The 17,853-nt window shown below is 38.9% G+C and overlaps 1 protein-coding gene and 1 long non-coding RNA gene across 2 annotated transcripts in view; one reads left to right on the forward strand and one right to left on the reverse strand.

Moving 5' to 3' along the window:
- Nucleotides 1-17,853, reverse strand: part of sowahd (sosondowah ankyrin repeat domain family d) — a 257,121-nt gene that overhangs the window by 183,728 nt on the left and 55,540 nt on the right. The window lies entirely within an intron of this gene.
- LOC132981524 (uncharacterized) overlaps nucleotides 1-17,853 on the forward strand; it is an 82,976-nt gene that overhangs the window by 30,693 nt on the left and 34,430 nt on the right. Inside the window, exon 3 of the long non-coding RNA XR_009674587.1 lies at nucleotides 8,346-8,384. This is a non-coding gene — a long non-coding RNA (uncharacterized LOC132981524). The remainder of the gene's footprint in view (nucleotides 1-8,345; nucleotides 8,385-17,853) is intronic.

A 17,853-nucleotide genomic window follows, 5' to 3' on the forward strand; every position in this document is an offset into this window, starting at 1 on the left:
GCTTAGAACTCATAAACATTATGTGTCTCAGCCACTGGCTTAAATTCTGTCATTTCATTATTTTTGGTGGCTCTGCTGGTCTCAGGCAGAACTGAGTCGCATCAAAGATTTGGCAATGCGGATGTGAAGCGACTTCTTTGAAGCCCAATACAAAACACTGCACCAATGACTGCTTATCAGCAAGCACCGCTTATCATGGAAGTGAGGATGAATGGATGGCGATTGATGAAATGAACCGATGAATTGACAAATAAAAACTGAAATGTGAATTTGTACACAATATATTTTTGATGAGGAATGATTCAGCTGGATCTTCCAGCATGTGAGCATTTCAAAGAAAAAAATGTGGGCTTTTTTGGAACACTAAACCCCAATTTTGGTGAAAGCAATTTTTCAAGTCATTAAATATGACAAAAATTCTAATGCTAGAGGGAAGTATTGACCCAGAATCATCCAATGACTCTAAAAGAAAAAGCACTTGAGGAACCTGAATTAAACATTTACTGACTGAAGGATAGTTTAACATTTTAACATTTATGAGTGCCTCATATAAATTGCCTTTTCATTACGTCACAAAGTCCCAGTGGCATTATGATGCAATCATCCTTTCATGCTTCTTTTTCTTTGTATTAGTGTGCACATTTAATACAAAACATTTCGATTTAATTTTTAATCCTCTCTGAAGACTCGCACAGTGCACCAGTTTGATAATCTGTCATAGTCGTAGGGTGCAAAGAACATGACAGTGAATTTCTCCGTCTCTTCTTCATGAAAGTGTCAGTTTGGAGTGCTGTTTTTTTCGCTGTATTGTAAAGACTTAATAAAGGCGCCAGAGAAAAACTCAAGAAAAAGGGAGTATGTGCAAAGCTACAGAATATATCAACTGGAACATTTATAGTCTGCAATGTTTTTACCCAAGCTAGTGGCAGCATTAACATTTTATTTTTGAATAGATAGCTATGAAATATACACTCTTTTACATTTATATGTGGCCCCCAATAAATCAGTCAGTCAGTAGAACTTGAATCTAGAAAGGGCAAAGTCTAAAAAAAGTTAACTTTATGACACTTTAGAGCAAAACTAGATTGTCCCTCACAAAGGGACCCAACATCAACCCACCAATGAGCAAGTTCTTAGCAACACTGACAAGGAAAACCCTCTTTTGGACAGACAGAAATTAGGGATGTGCATGATTAGCCAAATAAGTGATTAAATGTCATCAACCCTGCTCGCCGACACCAGAATTACTAGTCGGTTAAACTAATCATAAATGTTGATATTAATTTAGGCCCGCAATACCAGTAGTGTAACCAGTACAAGCATATGGATGTAAAAAATCAGGGAGAACTGAAGGCTGGTTGGGCTAGCATAGCTAATGTTAGCCACACTCTCCAACAACCAGACACTGTGTTTCTGTGTTCAGGCATGTCAAATAAATTGTGCTAGTTTTTTTTGCAGATTTTTGTGCTTGAAAAATGAGTGAAATGTCCTTACAAATACTGAATGAATTGAAATGTAGATATTTCCAACTAAGGGTCTTTTGGAATCACTGCGGATCATCACTGTAATCCTTTTTTTTTTTTTTTTTTTTACACTATACCTGTGAAGTGTATCACATTCATGTCAACCTCAACCTTGGGTATGCTAGCTTTTGATAGCATGCTTTTAAGCCAAGGTCTAACATGATGAACACTGTAAATATTGAATCTGCTAAACATGTACATGTTAGCTATGTCATTTTAAGGAAATTACAATGGCAGAATAGCAGTTAGCTCCAAGGTCCACTTTGTCTTGCAGAGTTATGAGCCTGACTACACACACTGCCTTATTTAACTTACGTTTTCATAAACGAGATAAATAGCAAAATGGTAGTTTTATTTTCAAGGTCTAACCATTCTCTTGATTATACTTCAACCCGGTAACCTCAGCCATACAGCAGTTTTTCTTTAAGTCTTTGGCCTTTTCATAATGGTTTCACTAGTTTCAGTTTTCTAAATGGACAAAACATCATGTTGCTTTGATTTCAGATATTGCAAAAATGTTAAATATCTGCTATGTTTCTTCATAAAACTATTGACACCTGAACCACATTACACCTACAAAGCTCTAAATGGCCAGGCACCAGCTTACCTGAAGGAGCTACTAGTGCCGTACTGTCCCTCGAGAGCGTTGCGGTCCCGGAGTGCAGGCCTGCTGGTGGTACCTACAGTCTCCAAGTGTACTATGTGGGGTAAAGCCTTCAGTTATCGGGCTCCTCTCCTCTGGAACTGCCTTCCGGGAGGCAGACACACTCTGTATTTTTAAGAATAGACTTAAAACTTTCCTTTTGATAAATCTTATAGTTAGGGCTGGTGCTGGTGTAGACCAGCTCTTAGTTATGCTGCTATAGGCTTAGACTACCGGGGGAACTGGCACCCTGAGCTCCTCTCTCTCTCTCTCTCTCTCTCTCTCTCTCTGTGCATATACAGTACATCATATTACTGCATGTATCTATCTATAAATCTCAGTCACTAACCACCTACTTTCCTGGGAGCTCTTGAGCTCTCCTAGGCTCCTCAAGATCGTCGGTTGACGGCTTGCCAGCAAAGATAATATTCATAGAAGTTACAGAGTCCAAAGAAAGTGTCTGAGTAAGCTTGCAAGAAACATAACAGTTTAAAAACTGAATGACTGTCTAGTGAAGAGTAAGGTCTTTTACCTGCCTTTTGTAAAGTGCCTTGATTTTAGCCAGGTTTGACATGATGCAGGGGTCAAGCTGGATGCTCTAAATTGCTAAACTTATTTCCACATTCCTGAATGCAAAGTAAGTTGTCTAAAATACTTTAACAGTTCAAAGGCAGAGAGAGAAGCTTTGATTGATAGATATTCATATCAAATATATATCTGTCATGTACAAAAAAAACTGTATTAGAAAGGTATATCTTTCTTTATGGGCTTTTTGATAGAACACTGTCTCAATGTCCACAGGCAGATAAACACATAAAAGATTCAAATTGAGATGAACTCAAACGGAGAATCAGATATGAACATATAACAAGGTTACAGTCAGGTAGAAATAAACTCCAGCCGTTATAGCGTGAGATAAGAAACTGTCCAAATACACAGGGAGTGTTACTTTGATTGTACTCTACATACTTCTCTGCCATCATGCATTTACCAATATCACCATCCACAATATCTGATTACAACTCCATTTCATTTTTGTATGAATATCATAAAAACTTGCATCAGCAGATAGCATTTTATCTTGAGCAGCAGCGAATATAAGTGATAATGAATTAGCAATACTTTCCACCGACTGTCTGCGAGACGACTGACAAATCTTCTGAACTGGATCGTCCTTTGAGTACAAATGGAGAGCTCCAAGTAATTAAGTACCTCCGTGATAGAGTTGTGCTGTGGTGCTATGAATCACATGATGTTTACTAGCATTGATTCTTTTCCTGAGTGAAAGCTGGTGGAGCATCAAGAACTCCGTTTACAAAAATCAAAGTAAATAGACAGATAAGGGCCATGTTGATTGTGTAAGTTTGACAGACTGTGGCATGCATAATAAAATCATGAGTAGTGAATCTCTATTGAGTAAGAACTATCTCCTCAAGTAGTGGATCATTATCTGGGATGTAAAAAATGGCTACTATTTTCTAAATTAATTTGTGCCACTTTGGCATTATAGAGGGCACAGAGGAAAATCACGGTAAGCCTTTTTTTTCCTCTTACGGACATCCAAGACCAATCTTTATTTTTTAAGGGGGTAGAATGCTTTTGATTGAGCTTTCTATCTTAAAAACAAAAACAAATTGTCTATTTGTGGCTGTACAGAATCTAACCCCTATGTGTGGAGTGAAATTGATGGCACTCAACATGCACATCTTCCTGGCACCTACGTAATGCTAATAAAGATCTGTAAGGAAGAGCCAGACCGTTTGGGGGGAAGAGAATATTTTCAGGTGAGATTCTCCACAAGTTGCAAGTGTGGTATACACATCAGTCCAGTGTTTCAAGGTTAGTCTTAAAGCCCCTTGATTGATCAAAAAATAACAAATCAGAAAAAGCAGTTATATTACAACGGATCCAAAGGTCAGCACTTGACCTATACTGTATTACCGCTGTTTTCCCAATACTATTTTGCAGCTCTGTTTCATCTTGGGTTTTGTACAGCTATAGTAATTCTGATCAAAAACCACAAAACCACACAGTATGAAAAAAGTGTAATCTATTGATGGAAATCCACTGGAGCTGGCCAATGAACCATGAATTATATGGTTATGAAATTTCTTCAAATATACTTGACAAAGTTTAAGCATGTTAAACAGTTTTCTCGCAGCATTATATGCTGGCTCAAGCAACCCAATTACAACTTGGCCTCGTAGCCTGCCCTGACTGTCAGTAGGATCACACTAAAACTGCAAAGGCAGACATTTCACTTTGAAAGGATTATTAATGAAATCTCGCTCTTTACACAGTGTTTCACTCTGACATTGGAAGAAGTTCTCTCCGCTCTGAGAGACTGTTAAAGTGGCTGAGTGGACTTGGGGAGGGAATTGCCTGTAATTGTCACAAGAGCTTGCGACTTCAATAGAGCTGCCTTGAAAGCTTTGGTCACACTTTAAATCCCCAACTGTACACGGCACTATTCTAGATTTGTTGGCGTGCTGATCATGAGATCATAGATGCTCAGTCTTGTTTTCTAAATCTGGCAGCAGTATCAGTAAGTATCACAGGAACATCTGGAAGTAGAGTCACATATACATGCTTCCAAACATGATCTGAATCATGCTCATGTTATTTGCACAGAGTTGTTCTGATAAAATACCAGTATCAGCCTCTAAAATGTCTAAATGCCTGTTAATTTGCTAATAAAAGAAGTCCACATTATCAGAAGAATCACAGTGTTACAAGAATAACAGTGTGGTGTTAGAAGAGAGTAATGTTCGTCAAAGCTTGCAAAGCATCAACATGTAATGCTTTTTAGCTGATGTCTGTATACTTTTATGGCAGTGGTATTTTTGGTGTTCTGTGGATCAGTCAATACTCAAGTGTAAGTATTGGAATTGTTAATGTAAAGAAAAAGAAAATCATGAAATCTCTATGAACAAGATTCATTCATCCAAGACGAGAAAAAAACTGCATTGCACCAAAACACATTAAGATAATCAAATATTCACAGTACAGCATTTGTTCGCACATGCATGTGTAAACAATCATCTAAATCTGCATTTTCAGCATGTTTCCTTCATGTTTCCTCCTCCCTTTGCATGCCTAGAAGCAGACTATGTTTTAATTCTTTTTGTATCACCAGCACAACGCCCTCCTCAGATGCCTTGCCGTACAAATGCTGATAGAACATACGCTCTGGTTGCAGAGGGAACTTAACCAAGCCCTCAGCAGAGAGAAAGCATCAAAGTTAAATGTAACCAACCTATCTCTAGAAGGTGCATATAAACTGTACTCCATCCTTGAGCAAAGACAGACGCTCACACACACACACACACGCATGCATAACCATGTTGGCCAAACCACATGCTCTTGCCTCCTAATGTGGTGACACTGCAGAAGAGGTGCAAGAGGGATGACCCATAATTCATCACCCTCCACCTTGGACATCTGGTGCCGAGTACAACCTGAATGAGGGGACGGCTTGGTATAACCATCACAGCAAACGGGTGTCTCTCCAGGCTCTCTAAGCAATTGACTCATTAGCTCACTGCCGACTGTCTGGTGATGCATTATTCATGGGATGGAAGGGTGGGGCAGGAAGAATGTGTGTGCCTGTGTGTGCGTGTCTCTCTGTGTGAAGGGGGTTGTCACAGGTGGCCAGGGGTCTCTTGAGAGGTTGATTCAGAGTGGACAAGGGAGACGATGGTCTGTTCACCAAGACATCATGCAGATGTTGGGTGGATTTAGTGCCGCTCCTGCTAGACTTGCGTGAGTGTAAAAAGCATATGGGTGGTTGAACACTGCAGCCATGGCTACAGCATCAGTTAGTTATTGACAGTACCTGTTAGTTATTATTTATTGATCGCTTTGTTTTTAAATGTATGATGTAGGCATGGATCATGTGAGCTTGTGAAGTATTTTTTTTCCACATTTGAAAACTAGATGTCATGACATGGACTTTTCTTAGTGATTATCAGGAAGAGCTTCTTTCCTCAGGCTGTCCGGACTGTTAACTCCACTCTCCTCAGTTAAAAACAAAACAGAACTGTGATTACATGATGCACACACACCACACATTCCAATCTGCACATTGCACTTTGACACCTTGGACACTGTTTACATTATTCTATATTTAATATTTTGTACATTCAAATAATTCTTTTTTAATTTTTACATTATATTATATTTTACTGGACACTTTACACACTGATACTTTACACTGTTTACATTACTCTATATTTTATATTTTGTACATTCAAATAATATATATTTTTTTTTACATTATATTCTATTTTACTGTATATATGTGTATTAGTAATTTGAGTGTTTATTGCATGGCCTTGCAGAACAGTCCTTACATTTCACTGCACATCTGTATGAGCATGTGACAAATACAAATCTTGAATCTTATCATAGCTGGTAAATAAGCGTAGCTTGGACTGCTAGCTATAACTTTGCTTGACCGAGTGCTTATTTTTACCGCTCTTTAGCTGTAGCTTAAAAATAGTTTTCAGCCAGCAAGTTTATATATTGCTGGCTATATTGCTTATAAAGCTATTAGCCAACCAACAGTTTGTCAACATTGACCCATCGATCCGGATTAATGTATCAATTTGTTGATCAACGATTCAATCAGATTAATGTTCATCTCTTAAGATACGCCTTTATTTTGAAATCTCTTCCAGGCGCCTGTTAGTTTCTGCCCAGCTGCGTGAGGTGGGCAATATGACCTCTGATTCACCATTTTCTCTGTAATGTAACACGGCATTAAAAGGGATTGAGCATATGAACACAAATTCACGCACTAAGACCACCTGTCAACACATTCTACCTTTAAGATTTCATTCTCCTCAGTTCAATGTAAAGTACAGATTAGATTTGGAACATTTATCTTCTTTCTTTCTTAAAGTAAGATCAAAAGAACAAGATGCATATTTATCTGATTAAAATGAAGCTATACTTTGCATCAAGTTAGTTTAGCATAGCATTAAGACTTGAACCAAAGTTGTTCTCGCTCTCTGAAAAATAAACTTAACTATGAGTCAAAAGTGTTTAAAATGTAGGTGAACTGAGGTATTATATGAAGGAGGCTTATTCCACACAAAATCAACATGTATGCATTGTAAAGTGTAAACTGTAATGTGTTACAGTCTTTCTTGGCCATAAAAAGGAGCTTTTCCTAATAGGGGTCACTAAGATCTCTCAGGTCTTGGATAAATCATGGATGAGTTTCAGTTTGTGGGCAAAGTCTTACAGGATGATGGGGTAATCAGCCAGCCTGGAGTCTAGAGGAAGCAATGACAGATGAAAATGCAACTGTCTAGTGATTGAAGCAGGTATCAGACACTGAACACAGCACTAAAATCTGAACAATATACACTTTAAAAAGCATTTGTTCTGGGACAACATGTGCTTGCTGTCTTGCCAATGGGCTTTGGTAAGAGTTGAATTTATCACCTAGTGGCCCTCCAGTACAAGAAGAGATGGATAGCAATAGGCTGGTTGTTTCTCTCCTCGGCATTGAAGGTCTGGGGAAGATGGAAGAGAATAGATGTTGTTTGCTCGTATTTGATAATCCTGAGGCCTGGGTGTGGAATGAAACTGGAAAAAGATTTTAAATTCAACAAAAGCAGAAACACATTCAAAATTCAGATATATTAACCACAATCAGGAGTGTTTATCTCTCCGATTGCTACAATTTTCTCTTTTTATTCTGAACCCAAATCAGTCCAGTTGAGCCAGTAGTAACTCAAACTAGTCTATACAAAGGTGTGTCTCCTACATAGTAAAGGCAGACCAAGAATGATTACTTTTCACAATGCCTGACAGACGTCTGAAAATAGAAGACACTTTATGCCCTTCAATAATAATATTTATTCAAAGTAATAAGAATAATGCAAAAAACAACACTTGTACTAATAATAATTGTTATTGTTTCTATTATTAAGGAGATAAAAGCATTAGTAAAGCGGTAATGAAAGCAATGGAAATAAGTAAAAGCAATAAAAGAAAGTAAAAGCGACAAGAGTAATGAAATAAAGTAGTCGGAGTTAAAATAAGAAAAAAGATGTAAGAAGAAGATTAAAATGCAATAAGAAGAACACACTTTGAAAGCAAGTCTGGAAAAATAGTTTTAAGAAGTGACATAAAGGCTGTCACTGACTCTGCCTGCCCTATCTCCTCAGGAAGGTTGTTCCAAAGCGGAGCGGCACTGATGGCTAACTGTGAGTGTGTCTGTTGTTTCTGGTTTAACAAATGTGTGTAAATGTTTTGTTTGTAAAATAGTCTGTAAGTTATTTTGTGTGCTGTCCTGTGAGGTGTCCTGTAACTGTATCATGTTTTTTGTTAGTACCTACCACTTGTTGCTGATATGTTGATTAATGTGCACTGTCCTAATTCAATAAATAAATAAATGATGGCAAAAGCAGTGTCTACTTTAGATTCAAGCCTTGACTTTGGAATAACCAGAAGGGCCCCACATAAGGATCTAAGGCTGCAGGCTGGCTCATCCAGTGTAAATAGTGCTCTTATAGCTTGGAGTCAGACCCATACTTGCTTTAAAAGTGATAAGTAAAATCTTAAAATCAATTTTAAAGCAGGGAACCATTGTTAGGAAATAGATAGTTGGGTGATGTGATATTGTCTGTTACAACCAGTAAAAGCCTTGCTGCTGCTTTATGAACTAGTTGGAGGCGACAAAGTGTTTTTTGGTTGATATTGGAAAGGAGGGAGGCATTAATAGAGTCTTGAAAAGATGAATGTGTGTTTTACTTTTTCAAGGTCTGATTGGGGGAGTATTCGATTTATTGTGGCAGTGGTGTGTATTTGGAAGAAACATGACTGTATGTGTATTTGTCTGTTTTTTTGTTTTATTTTATCCTTAAATTTTAGCAGGGAGGACCCACTGAGACCGAGGTCTCTTTTCCAGGGGTGTCCTGCAGCAATACAAAAATAGAAACAGCACAAATATAAACATATTAACAGTTAACAATAATAGCATCTAGACACTGAAACACATATTCACACATGTAAACCATGTCCATTTAAATGAATTCATATTGTGAAACAGTTGCAATTTCCTTCCTGAGGTAGTTTGGACACTAGGTCTTTAAAAACGCTGTATGAAACAAGAGTGGGCAACTTAGCTATCCTCTGAAGGTCATTCCACATAATGGGTGCAGCAACACTAAAGGCAGTATTTCCCCATTCAGTTCTAAACCTCTGTGTTTTCTAAGTTATCCAGTTTTGAGAGCTAGTCGAATGGCTTGATATGTTTATGGACAGGAGAGTAGTAAGGTAAGAAGGGAGTTTACCTATGAGTGCCTTGTAAATAAACAAAATACTGTGCTGCTTTCTTCGTTGACCCAACAAGGACCAGCCTACAGATAGAGGTCACAATTATGAGTTTGAAATCTTTCGCCTTTGATAAAGCGAAGAGCACTGTGGTATAAGACATCTAAAGGTTTCAAGACAGAAGCAGATGCGTGTATGTAGAGTGTGTCTCCATATTCCAAAACAGGCAGTATTGTAGCCTGGACAATCTTTTTTCTATTATGCACTGTTAGGCAGGATTTGTTCCTAAACAGAAAACCAAGTTGTGGTCTTATTTTTCCAGATAAACAAGAAATGTGAGACCTATATGACAAATCATGATCTAGCCAGATACCTAAATATTTAAACTGTTGAACACACTCAATGTTTACATTGTCTGCTGTTGACAATGTGGCATTAATGGGTTCAACTTCCTGTCTTGAGAAGATCATATAATTCGTTTTTCGGGGTTCAGTTTCAGAGTTTGCTGGAAAAAGTTAAAATCAGTCTGTAGCAATGAAAGGGCTTGAGTATTGGAGGGCGCAATGGCATATAATATTGCATCATCAGCATACAGGTGAATTTTACAGTTTTCAATATTTTTTGCAATGCTATTTATATGCATTGTAAATAGAATTGGTCCAAGGATAGATCCCTGAGGTACTCCTTTGTTGACCTCCATGAAGAGGGACTTTACATTATCCACAACTACTGCTTGGGTTCTGTTAGTTAAGTAGTTGTGGAACCAATTCAATGCAGTCTCATCAAATCCAAAAGATGGCAATCTACTTAACAAAATAGGGTGGTCGACTGTATCAAATGCCTTGGACAAGTCAATGAAGAGGGCTGCACATTTTTGACCGTTATCAGTTGAATTAATTATATTATATCAAGGGTTGCTGCTGATATTGTACCATGGCCCAGTCGGAATCCTGATTGATGGGGAGTAAGAATGTTATTTTCATTTAAGAAATCGCGCAGTTGCTGATTTACCAGTGATTCAAAGACCTTCGCCAAGCAAGAATGTTTAGAGATGGGTTGGTAGTTGTTAAAATCACTTGGGTCCCCCTCTTTGAATAGTGGTAAGACATGTGCCGCTTTCCAAATTTTGGGAATTATCCCAGTTGAAAGGGATAAATTAAAAATAAATTAAATTAAAAATATATGTTAATGGTTTCACAATAAACGAGGCGGCCAGTCTAATGAGATGTGGTTCAAGTTGATCCTCCACCATGGATTTCTTAGTATTTATAGTAAGTAATGAGGTTAGTACCTCTTCCTCTGTAAATTCCCGAAAGGAAATAGGGCTCTTACATTCTGCCTTAAGCAGTCATCTTGAGGCTGTTCATTGATACATCCAGCCATATTTGCATCCATAAAAGTATTTCCTACATCAATGAAATGCTCATTAAAGTTATGAGCCATTGCTTGATGGTCAGAAACAAGTACATTTTTAGTGACAATATATTGAGGAAGGGATGAAACTGAGTTGGATTTCAGCGAGTTTACTGTTTTCCAAAATTGTGAGGGGTTGTTTTATTGTTAGTTAGTGAGGTGATGAAGTAATTTGATTTCGCTTTCTTTATTAACCCAGAGCATTTGTTTCTGAGCTTTCGAAAAAGCTGCCAGTCACTCACTGTTGCAAAGGTTAGGTCGGAATTAGACACTATTCCTACATTTCATACCGTTTCATATTTTCAACCAAGTCGCCAAGGTCGCTCTCAATGAGTTATGTTGTGTTCCGTGTATTTCAGCTGTACACTATTATTTCAGCTTTTTAGTTATTTAGAAGAAGAAAATGTTGTGCCATCCAACTGTTTAATCGCTGAGACAGTCTCTTAAAGCAGACAGGCTTCTGGGGTCCTCAGGTCTCAAAGGAAGCTATATCTAAGGTTAATATTTAATTTATTCATTTTGGTTATACAAACAACTTTACTTGGAAAATGCAGCATTGAAAAATAACATCAGGTAAAACTATCGGTCCCAAAAGATTGGTTTAGTGTTCCTAGCATAGACTGTAAATACGAATGGATGAAGCCTGAGTGACATCACCCACCACCCGTAAATTACAGTGAATGTAAAAGAGCTGGAGCTGAGACGGATTTTAAGCCTCTTGACAAACTGTTACATCAGTCAATAAGGTCAGCCACGCGTCCTAACTATGTAACTCCTGTCCTTCATAAAATCAAGTTGTATAAATTATTCATTCCCCATACAGTGTGTGCTGATGAAGACAATAACTAATCAGACAAAAATATATATTTTTTTACCATGCTGGAAACATTAATTTCTGCTGTAAAAACTGGCCTTTTTTAATGTGGTGTGTATGTGACTTCCAGGTCTGTTTGAGTCAGCTTAATTTTTTTTGCACTTCCCATTGGCATCAGTTTTTACACTAGAGCTTGCGTCTTGGTTCCTAGAAACACAACTGGCTTGGTATGTGACTGGAAAGTTGGCAAGAGTACTCGTGCGTTTTATAGAGACTCCTACTGGTTGGTTGAGGTAACTACACAGTCGGTTGCACGGTGGTTTCTGCACACCCTCCAAGTGAAATCTGTTATTCTGAAAATAAATTGACACATTTACATCCCTCAACCTCCTCACGACAACAGTTGTGGAAATGATTAATTCATTATTAATTAAAATAAGAATGAAAAACAAAAAAAGAGTCAAAGATAGCTCTTTAAAGATATAAAATAACAAATTGTGTCACTATAAAGCTGTAAAACCAATGGTGAAGTATGGACTGTACAATATCTCCACGGTTAGTTCAGTCATTCCCTCATTCTGCAGCACATTGCACATTTTATTGCCATGTCTGTGGTCATTGCATAATTGCTAATCAATGTATCGATTGATTAGATTTATTAAGTCCCATTATAATTTCAAGACTCCTGATATTTTACTTGCTTTGGGAGCAAAAGTGTTCTGTGATCAATCAGCTTTTATTGAAGCGATAAAATCTTCCATGATATATCGAAAACTACGTCACATCTGACTTGGGGGTTCGATCTTGGTCTTCACTACACATTGTGTTTAAAAAATATAACTCTCTTGTGAGACTAAGGCCAATTAGGGTAGCCTGGCCCTTTGTGTGTGTGTGTGTGTGTGCCTGTTAGTTAGTGTGCGGCTGGATATTTTACTGTGCATCTGTACAATAAGGGTACCCTTGGGGGGCTGTCTTAATGACACGATGCTGCAATCTCCAGTGTAGATGCTTCCTGCATTACAATGATTTTGGATGTGTTTGTGTGTGTGTGTGTGTGTGTGTGTGAGAGAGAGAAAGACAGAGAGAGAGTGTGTGTGTTTATGCTAGCACATGTAAACAAATCAATATGATGAAGGTTTCAAAGAGTAAACATAATTATCCCTGAAATGAAAACAATCGTGTCTGTGCAGTAATTACAAGCTATAAACCTGTAAATCTTTCTTGCTAAATGACATACTAACATACCTTCCACTCTTTAACAAACCCCCACCTCTTATCATACATGCCATTCACACAGAGAGGCAGCTAGAACAGAAAGATTATCCTGATTAACAACACTTCTCCGCTCAGGGTGGATCATTGGCATTGAGCGGATGAGAAGACTCCATAAGATAAAGCTTCTATAGATGTTGGCTCGTACCCCAGGACTGGGCATCAGCTGTCGAAGTCTCTGTCCAGCAGATAACAGCACACTGAGAGTCATGTTTGAGCGTCATGCAACCAAAGCCAGGCTTTGACATTTGCAGCATCGATTAGACTCTCAGGGAACTGCATTGTCTAACTTGACAAAAGCCGGACAGGCAAACAAAAGCTTTCGCAAAAGCAAAGAAATATCCTTCTCTCTTTCACCTCGACATCTCATCCTTGATATGTGCCGGCTGGCTCATTGTAGCTCAAGGGTTTTATTAGCTGCTAATAGGTATGTCATTTCAAAGTGACAAATCTGACAGCTATTTTACCCAGGGTATGGTGCCGCGGCTTTAATAGAGCCATTGGTCTGTTTCCTGCAGGAGAGACAGAAGGCACTGGAGGCGCAGTGTCTTTTTTTGTTGCTCTTTCCTGCTGACTTAATGTGAGCTGCAGTGCAAAAATCTTTGTTCCACCATGAAGGGGATTGAGTGGAATTCAGCAACAGTGTGTTGTAAGATAGCACGGGTTGATACTTGGGTTGCAAATCTTGAAGACAGACCCCCACTCATCCTGCATTCTCTCCGAGTCACCCGTGATGGCTTGCATTATGCCGGAGCCGTGCAGACGATAGAAATTTCCCGCGATGTGCTTTACATAACAAGATGTTCAGATAAAGCAAGGGGGAAAAAAAGAAGCCAGAGAGCTCTGGGTGCACACTTTATATATGGTAAAATAAGATGTCTTATCTTTCTTGGTTTTTGCAAACTCTGTCTTGACTGTGATGACAGTGACTTTAGGAATATTTGCATATGCACATTTGTTCTCCTGGACAAACTGTACCTCTGTGCATTTCTTCTGTCCCAATGGCAATACACTCTTTAACATCTACTTCAAATTTGAAACCTGTCAAAGCGGACAATCTATGAATTTTTATTCCTTTACTGCATTTTATTCAGCATATTTGGCTGGTGAAGACTTGTTGAATTATCTCCAGTGCTTTCCGTTGTATTATTATTAGCTATATCTTATTCTCCTCAGCTGCAACAACCCAGTTCCCCCACAGGGATCATTAAAGTTTAATCTAAGCTGAACTAAAAATCTACAACATGAAATGATTCTGCTCCCATACAAGGCTGGATATAACTGTAATTTACTGTCGCAGCACCCTAAATTATGACAGCAATAAAATAATCATCATTTTGTTGCCGTAACTTCACAGAAGATTTACACTCTTTATGAGATTTGCCTCACAGCTAGTAGTTGTCAGATTTATTTGACACTAGCATAATTTTACATTCTGATTTGTCCTTTGTATTACATTTTCAATTTTGCATAAGATTACATGCTGCTCTCTGTGGCAAGCTTGAAGATGAGTGTTTATATGCAGGGGACAGGGACACGTACAAAAAATCCTCCTTTACCAAATTCACTCTAACAGTGTGTCGTCACACCGCCTTGTTTTGTGTTGTCCGTCCGCTATGGTGCAGTGGAGTACATCTGCAATGCAGGGGGGCTCGACAGGCTGCCCTCTATTTCACATGTCATTGCCTAACACCTTCCCTTTTACTCTTACTCTAAGCATCTGTCAGTGAGGTTTACCACATGGAGCCAACCATGTGTCTGGATGGTGGAGCGCATTATTCTGCGACTGCTCTCCCTCTTCTCTTTTGCTGCCAGCCATGATCCTTGCAAATAAATAGAACACAGCAGCGCTGCGCAGGAAAGAAAAGTGACATCCATGTACTCTCTGTTGTGCTTGCACCTTCCTTATTTTAAAGTAACAGTGAAGTTGAAAAGAACAATAATCTGGACCAAAACCCCCCCCAATAAAACTAAAGTTTAGAAAATGTGACCATAATACACATTCCAGTGGTTATTATGCATAAACATGGCTTATATTTCCAGCAGAGATGACAGTGCATGCACCTGCATATACAGGCAGTCTGTGTTTTAGTGTGTTTCTCTCCCTCTTTGCATGCAAGTTTTTGCTTTTGTGTGTGCTCATGACATACTTTATTCCCATCTCCCCCATGAGTCCTCCAGCTCTCATTCCTGCCACCTACCTCCCATCCCTATTGGTGATGGATCCACATTAGGATTCATCTCTCATCATCCTGCCGAGTTATGACCCAGTAATAGTCAGCCCCTGTGGCCTCAGCAAATGAACAATAAAACCAGCACCTTGCAACAGATCTGAGGGGAAAAAAATAACAGGGAGAGAGCCAGGTGCCAAATCCTGACTTTCAGCCACTCTCAGTAAAGCATGCTTTCCTGTTGAGCGAGGTGAAGACAAGACAAATATGGCTTCACAGTGGCTACTTAACCTTGGCAATACTTAAAGCAAACCTTGCATCCAAACAATATGACGATGGAAGGATTTACTTGAGCCCCCTAATGTGTTACGCTTCTAATGCTAATAGGCATGCTGTCTGTGGATACTCAAACTCATGCATGAATGGACTGGTGAACTGAGAGACACAAAGATGTACAGACAAATCAGAATTCCTTCAACACCTCCTAAAATGTGGAGTAAAATCAACTCAATTGAAATAATATCTTCTCTTACACTCCAGTAGAGCAGCCTACCAGGCAAGCTGTGCTTTAGTGCCACCGTGAAGGTATGATGTCTGAAACTGTAGTTACAGGTGGCAGAGCAGATTGAAGAACTGATTTCTGGTCATTTATCGCTGCAAACAATAGCAGTCCAACTTTGACAGATAATCTGATATTAGAGATAGAGTGGGTAACACAGTGTCACGTCAAAAATCAGTGTTTCTCTAATCTTTTGGCGTACACAGCATGACAGATGTGCTGCATACCTCGCTTCTCTGAAGCTAACCTCCTCTCTCCATCACTGGGGACCAGGCACCGAACCTGGGGCCATAGACCCCTTTTTCCATTGCTGCCCCCTCCCTCTGGAACTCACCTTTTTTAGAACTGCTTTAATTGCTAATGTTCTTTTTTGAACCATTGTTTTGTACAATTTTTCTTTTTAATTTGCTTTGCCTCCCTTCTAATGTGATTCTGTAAAGTGTCTTTGAGAGAAATGCCACATCAGAATGGCCTACACACTGCCTGTTTTCAAATCTCGTCTGTAAACTCTTTTTTACGACTTGGCTTTTAACTCAGTCTGAACGAGAGTGGTGTGAACTCACTCCTTGTGTCTTTTACTGTTTTATCTTGTTTTTACTGCCTGCAGTATTTATTATGATTTGTTATTTCTTCGTGACCACTATTTTTGTGGACTGTAAAGCACTTGGGTAAACAATGCTGTTTGTAAAATGTGCTACATAAGTGAAGCTGGATTGGATTGGATGGATTTAGAAAAGTGTAGTCAATAACATGTATTATTATTATTGTTATTACTATCATACCTAGCTAACGCTAACATTAGCTTAGCTTGGCTTGTGAAGCTTAGAATTTTCCTGAGCTTTTTAAATGGGAGCCGAGTTATCCACAGACCTTTTTATACAGAACAAACAGACAGGAAATGAATGGCAAAAAAAATCATTATAGCAGCGTTACTTCAGAGTCTCTTTTGCTCTCTAAAGCAAAATAAAAAAAAGAAATGTGTCAAACAATGATCTCCATACAGATTTGTATTTATCCCAGATATATTTCTGTTCTTCTTCAATTCTGTTGATTTATGTTCTTTTTTTAATTATTATTGACTTTTAAAAAGTAATCTGTCAAATATATTATCTCTGCCAGGCAATACAAAAATGATTGCAATAATATCACATCTATACAGGGTATGTAGTATACAGCTGGCATTTTAAATTCTGGCACTGGAATCTGATCCATACTTGGTATTAGCAGATTTATAAATTCAAATATTGGAAAGGAAAATACAATATCAGATTAGGAACATCTCCTGAAATCACAACTTGTGCTAGAACAAGGTGCGTGTAAATGACAAGGGCAATGACCCTGTCCAATCTTGTTTTCTGTGCTCGCTGTTTCTACGGTGAAGCTGGATTATGATAAGCTCGGCCGAGATGCCACCACATGGGGAGTTGTTTGAAAGGCATGAGGGAAAGTTGTTGTGGTGTAGAAACTGGTCCGATTGCAGGCTGCCGGGGGGACTTCACAGGGATCAATACAGACGGAGTGACAGCCATGCACTTGATTAAAAGTGACTGCTACATCTGGCAGGCTCGGCCATTACTTTCCCACTCACAGTCCCCGGGGTGAAAGAGCATGAAGTGACAGGCCTCAGTCCGCCCTCCATTACCACCTTTCAGCTGCCCCTCAGGTAGCAGCAGGCTTGGGCTAAAAAAGGCTGAAGGACGACCCGGGGGAGAAGAAAACAGAGAAAACATAACGGTTATGTTTGCCTATATGACACTGTTTGCAGAGTGTTTTGGTATGTCACCCTATGTCTGTGCTTTGAATCCACAAGTGAATACAGGTAGGCAGATGAGTGTCCTGAGTGTAACACAAAGGTCAGGGCCAAGAAGAAACGAGAAAAGGCTGAAACTGAATGCTTAGAAAGATGCTGCGGGCAAAGCCATATACATGGCATGAGTAGAATGAACAAATAAAGGTATGCATTAGATGATGAAAGCTTTCTTTTAATAATTATTAAGCCAACACAGTCGAAAGAAGCTCTTTGAAATGACAGGGACATCACCTTCAGTATCGTCTCACACTTACTCTGTGTAAGATCTCTGTCATGCCCAAACACTAGTGCCAAGTATCAAAGGGAGCCTGACATTCAAAGAAGACACTGTGCTTGATGTTGTTAATCTCTCTGCCAGAAT

Source organism: Labrus mixtus, chromosome 10 (assembly GCF_963584025.1).
Source record: "Labrus mixtus chromosome 10, fLabMix1.1, whole genome shotgun sequence".
NCBI classification, from domain to species: Eukaryota; Metazoa; Chordata; class Actinopteri; order Labriformes; family Labridae; genus Labrus; species Labrus mixtus.